Below are 6846 nucleotides of genomic sequence, written 5' to 3' on the forward strand. Positions count from 1 at the left end.
GGGGGGGGGGGGGGGGTCTGAGGATAGCGCTAAGCTGGAAGCACCATACGCTAATTCAGGCTTTGATTTCACGAGGTCCTCTCAAGGAGAGAGAATTTCATTCCATCTTCACCGGCGTCACCGGACGAAACCCAGGTCCGTCTCTTTCTCAATTTCGTATGAATTATCAAAGAAATTTTCGTGGGTTTGCGCTCGATTGGATTTTTATTGAGTCAAAATCTGTAATTTTACGGAAATTTTAATCGTGGGTAATATTTAGTTTATTACTCTCTGTGAGATAAACTTTATGTCGAATGAATTGGCAATACTGAGTTTGAGGAAATTAAATCGATTCAGAATTGAGTTACTGGTTATTGTAATGTTGAAGGATCCATGGAGCATTTGTCTTGGATGTATTGTTTGTTCTTTTTGATGCAGGAACTGTTAAAAAGATATTTGACAAGTACCTTCTTGAGATAAACAAGGAACTTTCATATGTTCACTTTGAGTTGAAGGCTTGTAGAGATCAGTATGATGGCCAAGTTTGTTATGGAGTGGTTAACAATGTGTCTGATGATCAATCCAAACTCGGGACCAAATATTCTGTGCCTCAGATTGCATTCTTTAAAGGCATTGTAAGTCACATTCAGTCCTTTTTTGGTTGTTGTCTGGCTTATGTTCTGTTCCTATTGATCAAATTTATTGGTCTCCTGTGTAATGATTTTATCACATCTATAAGTCTGCTTTGTCATTCTGTTTTCTTGCTATGTGTGCACTTGGATGATTTTGGGCTATGTGTAAAGTCAATATCTGTGCTAGTTTTCTGCGACACTGATGACTTTAACTTCTGGCAGATAGAAGCAATTGCTCAGGATGAAGCTGCTCAAGGTTGCATATCAGGCTTTGAACCACTCAATATCCGATTGGAGAACCAGGTCAATCTTAGTCCCTCACTTTTGTATATTTTGACAAAAGTAACCATTCATATTCATTGTTCAATATACTGATCATGGTGACTTCAAAGAAAAGAAAAGAAAAAAAGAAAACAAATTTTACATTTCTGAATAAAAATTATACTCAAGCGAGACGAGACAGGTGCTGAATTGCTGACAGAAAGAAAAAAAAAAAGCTTAAAATATGCGATGAGATGGATTTGACTCGCTTCACACTAATATATGTGAAAAAATCAATATTGTTGGTTACACCTTTAAAAGAAACCAATCATAATATTTTTCTTTCACAAATGGTTAGTTTGACTAATTTCTTTCTTTTGTACGCAAACATCGCTCTACGGACTGCACTCCTGCAAAAAAAAAAAGAAACAATAACCAAAATGTGTAAAACAAAATAGTAAATGCTGCTTTTGCTTTGCTTTGACTGCGTACATGAAAAACAAAAAAAACAAGGGCGTGTTTGATGTTTGCTCTGCGACTGCGATGTGCATCAGACTGCAGTCTGGGTGGGTTTTGTTTTGTCATCTTGTAAAAAACCTTTCCCATTCCCATTCCCATTCCTATGTTCTTCTCTCTCTCTCCTTCAATTGTATAGCTGCAGGTTGTCTTTTTCACGTATATGACCTTTTAAATACTTTTTGATTTTCCTCTTTTTTTTCTTTTGTGTTCATGTTTACGTTATTATCCGTCCACAACATTAAAGCAATATACATATATTTTGAACTCACTAGTCATGGTACTACACCAAATTGTTCGTTTGCACATCTATGGTTATGATTGGACCTTGTTGGTCTTTGATATGATTTGACTATTATGGTAGAGATTCATCATAAACGAGAGAAAAAATCAAAAAAGGGCATATACTCTTGTGAATGGATTCCCGTTGGTCTTTGATATAACTTCCATTCAAGATAGTTATGTAAAGACGAAATTGTAACTATTGTATCAAAAATTTGATAATTTGTTTCTTTTGATGGGAAAGGATATATATATGAATCTTTTTTCAAAAATACTGCTAGTGTTTTTTCTCTTTCCCAACTTATATTTCTATGCTATAAACTTACAACGAAGTTTTTAAACATGTTATGATTCTAAAGTAACAAGCTTGTAAATTTAACTGATGTGACACACATAATTTATTCATTGTGCTGCTGTGTAACCTGTAAAAGATACTCATGATGCCATTTACCCTTAAATACAGATTTTCTGTTTGACAGTTCCTTTTAACATTTCATTGTCAGATATGCTAATTTCCCTTAAATTAGGACCACTTTTACAATTACAGAATTACCACTAACAAACAAGCGCAAAGGGAAAATATTATACAACATCAGGATTATATAGCTTAGAAGAAAGTCAATGGCGAACCGCTGGTTCCCCGAAAATCGTCATTCCGGCCAATTTTCTCCTTCAGCTTTGGCTGAAAGCAGTCTCAATCGTCCCCCACCCTTTCCTCCTGACCTTCCTGACCTTAGCCCATTCCCCTCCCTTTTTAAATTCCCTCCTCTTTTCCCCATTTCTCCTGTATCTTACCAACTACACTCCCCTCAAACTGTTTACATTGATCCTGAGAGAGTGATTCTAGCACTACCAGCCCATCATAAGTCTACTCCTGTGGTAGTGAACGCTCAGGCACAGGAAATCCTAAACTCGTATCATGCTTCCCTAAGACAAAACCCTAGATCTGAAACTCGAGCTACAGTTGCAGTTGGAAACACTGTAGTTCAGACAAATGGTTTATTAGCCACCCCGCCCCCAAAGTTGGTTCGTCGCTTCATCAAAGCTACTCAATCCGCTAGTACTCAGCTAGTCGGTCAAACATTTTCTCAGGTTGCTCCGGGTCCAACTGCTACTGATGCTGTTCACTCTCATTCTGCTGAAACCAAGAATTCAGCTGCTCCTACTCTTATCTCAAGCGCCCCAACTCCTCCAGTTACTGGGTCTCTCTCTCCTGAAGTAGTAGTCCATGTCCCCCAAATTCAAGTATCCTCAATCCCAACAACCAGTTCTTCGGAAGCAACCACTTTGTCTCATGCTCAAAACCGTGTTCCCCCGCAAAGTCCCATTGTTCCTCCTCAAACCAAGCCAGCTCATTCTCTAGCTCAAAAACTAAAATCCGTTGCGGACAGGTCGCTCACAAGGCTAGCCCCGGTTGAACTTTCGTCTGCAGGAAAGCCTCGTGTCACAATCCCGGACTCTGTCTTCCATGAAGGTGCTGAAATCCATAAGGATTTCATTATTGGTCGTTTCAAAGGTAGACTGCCAACCTACAAGCATATCCAAAGTGTTCTTAGTCACATTTGCGGTAAAGGGCAAAGGTTAGAAATCCACCTCAATCACGCTNGGTCAAACATTTTCTCAGGTTGCTCCGGGTCCAACTGCTACTGATGCTGTTCACTCTCATTCTGCTGAAACCAAGAATTCAGCTGCTCCTACTCTTATCTCAAGCGCCCCAACTCCTCCAGTTACTGGGTCTCTCTCTCCTGAAGTAGTAGTCCATGTCCCCCAAATTCAAGTATCCTCAATCCCAACAACCAGTTCTTCGGAAGCAACCACTTTGTCTCATGCTCAAAACCGTGTTCCCCCGCAAAGTCCCATTGTTCCTCCTCAAACCAAGCCAGCTCATTCTCTAGCTCAAAAACTAAAATCCGTTGCGGACAGGTCGCTCACAAGGCTAGCCCCGGTTGAACTTTCGTCTGCAGGAAAGCCTCGTGTCACAATCCCGGACTCTGTCTTCCATGAAGGTGCTGAAATCCATAAGGATTTCATTATTGGTCGTTTCAAAGGTAGACTGCCAACCTACAATCATATCCAAAGTGTTCTTAGTCACATTTGCGGTAAAGGGCAAAGGTTAGAAATCCACCTCAATCACGCCAATAACTCAATGCTAGTCAGGTTGCCAAATGAATACCTGCGAACAAGGATCCTTGAAAAGAAATTGTGGTATATTGGGGAATGTATGTTTTTGGTGGCTCAGTGGGATGCTTCGGGTGGAGCAAGCACTGATCTTGATGCGATCCCCATCTGGGCACATCTCAAAGGAATGCCTTTTGATCTGATGCATCACAAAGGTATTAGCCTGGTTGCTGGACTAGTTGGTGAACCTAAAGAGATGGATGAGTTTACAAAGAATTTGGTAAGCCTCTTCGTTGCCCATGTTAAAGTTGAAAGAAATCTCAATGAACCCTTACCTTCCTCAGTGGAAGTGGAAAGGGAGAGTGGTGAAGTCATTACTATCGAGGTTGAGTATCCGTGGATCCCGCCTACGTGTACTCACTGCAAGAAGATAGGTCATGTAATCAGATTCTGTCCGTTTGTAACCCCTTCCTGGACGTAAACGAAAAAATCATCAGTCAAAGAAACTGTAAAAAGCACCGCAGTTAAAGCTAATGAAACAAAGGGACCAACTACACCTGTAAGTGTGCCTGGNCCTTTGCCACACCCTTCTGTTCCACCTTCTTTTCATGCACCTGTTTCAACCCCAGTTCTCTCGCCCACTAAGAAAACTGACCCCCTCTCTAAAACCATTGTCACCTCTTTGCCTACTGAAATGGTTTTAGACTCCCCTCCTGCTGCTTCTGAGAAGCATCTTCCTATCCAAGAGGATGTTTCTACTAGTTCTTAAACCCTTTTTCTTTTTCCATGTATATACACCTTTTTGTTGGAATATTCGAGGTCTTAATGATCCGGATAAGCATCGGCCTTTTGTGTCTTGGCTAAATTTTCATAAGCCAACTTTTGGTGCTATTCTTGAAATCCATATAAGAGAACCTAACTTGAACTGTGGTATGAGCCTTACCTGTCCTGGTTGGCATTACGCCTCTAACCACAACTCTAATGACAGTGGAAGAATTATTTTCATTTGGAAAGCTACGGCTGCAGTTACAGTCATCCACCAATCCAAAAACCTGCTCACCTGCANTGAAACAAAGGGACCAACTACACCTGTAAGTGTGCCTGGATCCCTTCCAAAGACTACTACTGAAGCTGGCTGTTCGTCGGGGCCTTCTTCAAGGAGCCAGCATGCCCCACCTCCTGAACACAGTTCCTCTCCCCATCAGCCTCAAAAAACCACTAAAGTGCTCATCCCCTCTAAAAACGGTTCCACCTTGACCCCCACTCAAATAGTTACTTCTAATCCTTTCGATGTTTTAGCTAAGCCTCCTTTGCCACACCCTTCTGTTCCACCTTCTTTTCATGCACCTGTTTCAACCCCAGTTCTCTCGCCCACTAAGAAAACTGACCCCCTCTCTAAAACCATTGTCACCTCTTTGCCTACTGAAATGGTTTTAGACTCCCCTCCTGCTGCTTCTGAGAAGCATCTTCCTATCCAAGAGGATGTTTCTACTAGTTCTTAAACCCTTTTTCTTTTTCCATGTATATACACCTTTTTGTTGGAATATTCGAGGTCTTAATGATCCGGATAAGCATCGGCCTTTTGTGTCTTGGCTAAATTTTCATAAGCCAACTTTTGGTGCTATTCTTGAAATCCATATAAGAGAACCTAACTTGAACTGTGGTATGAGCCTTACCTGTCCTGGTTGGCATTACGCCTCTAACCACAACTCTAATGACAGTGGAAGAATTATTTTCATTTGGAAAGCTACGGCTGCAGTTACAGTCATCCACCAATCCAAAAACCTGCTCACCTGCGAAATCACCATTCAGGGTGGTCATAGGTTTTTCTTCACAGTTTTATATGCGCCTAATACTGGTGAAGAGCGAACTGACCTTTGGTGTGAACTCTTGGGGCTCCAACAGAGACTAATGCTTGACTCCAATCCTTGGATCTTGTGTGGTGACTTTAACCAAATTATCCACCCCGCAGAGCACTCTAGTCCTGATGTCAATCGGTTAACTTCTCGTATGCTGGAGCTAAGGGACTGCCTGTTACAACTAGAGTTATTTGATTTGCGTTTTCAAGGATCCCTGTTCACCTGGTCAAACAAAAGTGTTTCTAATCCCATTGCAAAGAAGCTAGACAGAGTATTAGCAAACAACCACTGGCTTACTACCTACCCCAATAGTGTTGTCTCCTTCCTAGCCCCTGGAATCTCTGATCATTCTCCATGCCTTTTAAACCTCTTTGCACCCCTACCCTCAGCCGGTACAAAGCCTTTCAATTTTTTTTTAACTTTCTGACCAAACACCCTGATTTTCTCCACACGGTTGATACTGCTTGGAACTTGGCCGGAATTCTGCATTCTCAGGAAACATGTTTGTTAACTTTGAGTGCAAAACAAAAAACTTTAAAGAGAGAATTAAAAACACTTTCTCGAGAGAACTTCTCGGATATTCAAAACCAAGTGAGAGAGACTAACATGTTGCTTCAATCTGTGCAGGTCCAAGCTTTGACGAATCCCAACCCTGCTCTGTTTCAACAAGAAAAAGACATTCAATCAAAATGGGATTTTCTCAGGAAATTAGAGGAAGCTTATTTTAGACAGAGATCCCGTATTAACTGGCTAAAAGAGGGAGATCTAAATACTACTTATTTCCATCGGATTATGCAAATGCGGAATGCTTTTAACGCCATTAGATCCTTTACCTCTGCCTCAGGATTTGTCTTTGAAGATCCTATTGAGATGAGCAATCTAGCCGTAAATCACTTCCGGTCTTTACTAAATCCGGCATTCCTCCAGCCACTTAGCGCTTCGATGAATTGGTTTCAGAGTATTTTGAGCTATCGTTGTCCACCAGAACTGAAACAATCAATGGTCAAAATACCAGGAGCAGAGGAAATAAAGACTGTGCTGTTCAAGCTCAATGCTAACAAAGCTCCAGGACCGGATGGATTTACCTCAGCGTTCTACAAGTCTTCTTGGGGTATTCTTGGTCAAGAGGTCATCTCGAGTATCCTCCACTTCTTTCATACGGCTTTTCTCCCATCTGCGGTCAATGCCACCATACTTGC

The 6846-nt window shown here is 41.3% G+C and overlaps 1 pseudogene; it reads left to right on the plus strand.

Moving 5' to 3' along the window:
• LOC104738070 overlaps positions 12-6846 on the plus strand; it is a 14529-nt pseudogene continuing 7694 nt past the window's right edge.

Source organism: Camelina sativa, chromosome 13 (genome assembly GCF_000633955.1).
Source record: "Camelina sativa cultivar DH55 chromosome 13, Cs, whole genome shotgun sequence".
Lineage (NCBI taxonomy): Eukaryota > Viridiplantae > Streptophyta > Magnoliopsida > Brassicales > Brassicaceae > Camelina > Camelina sativa.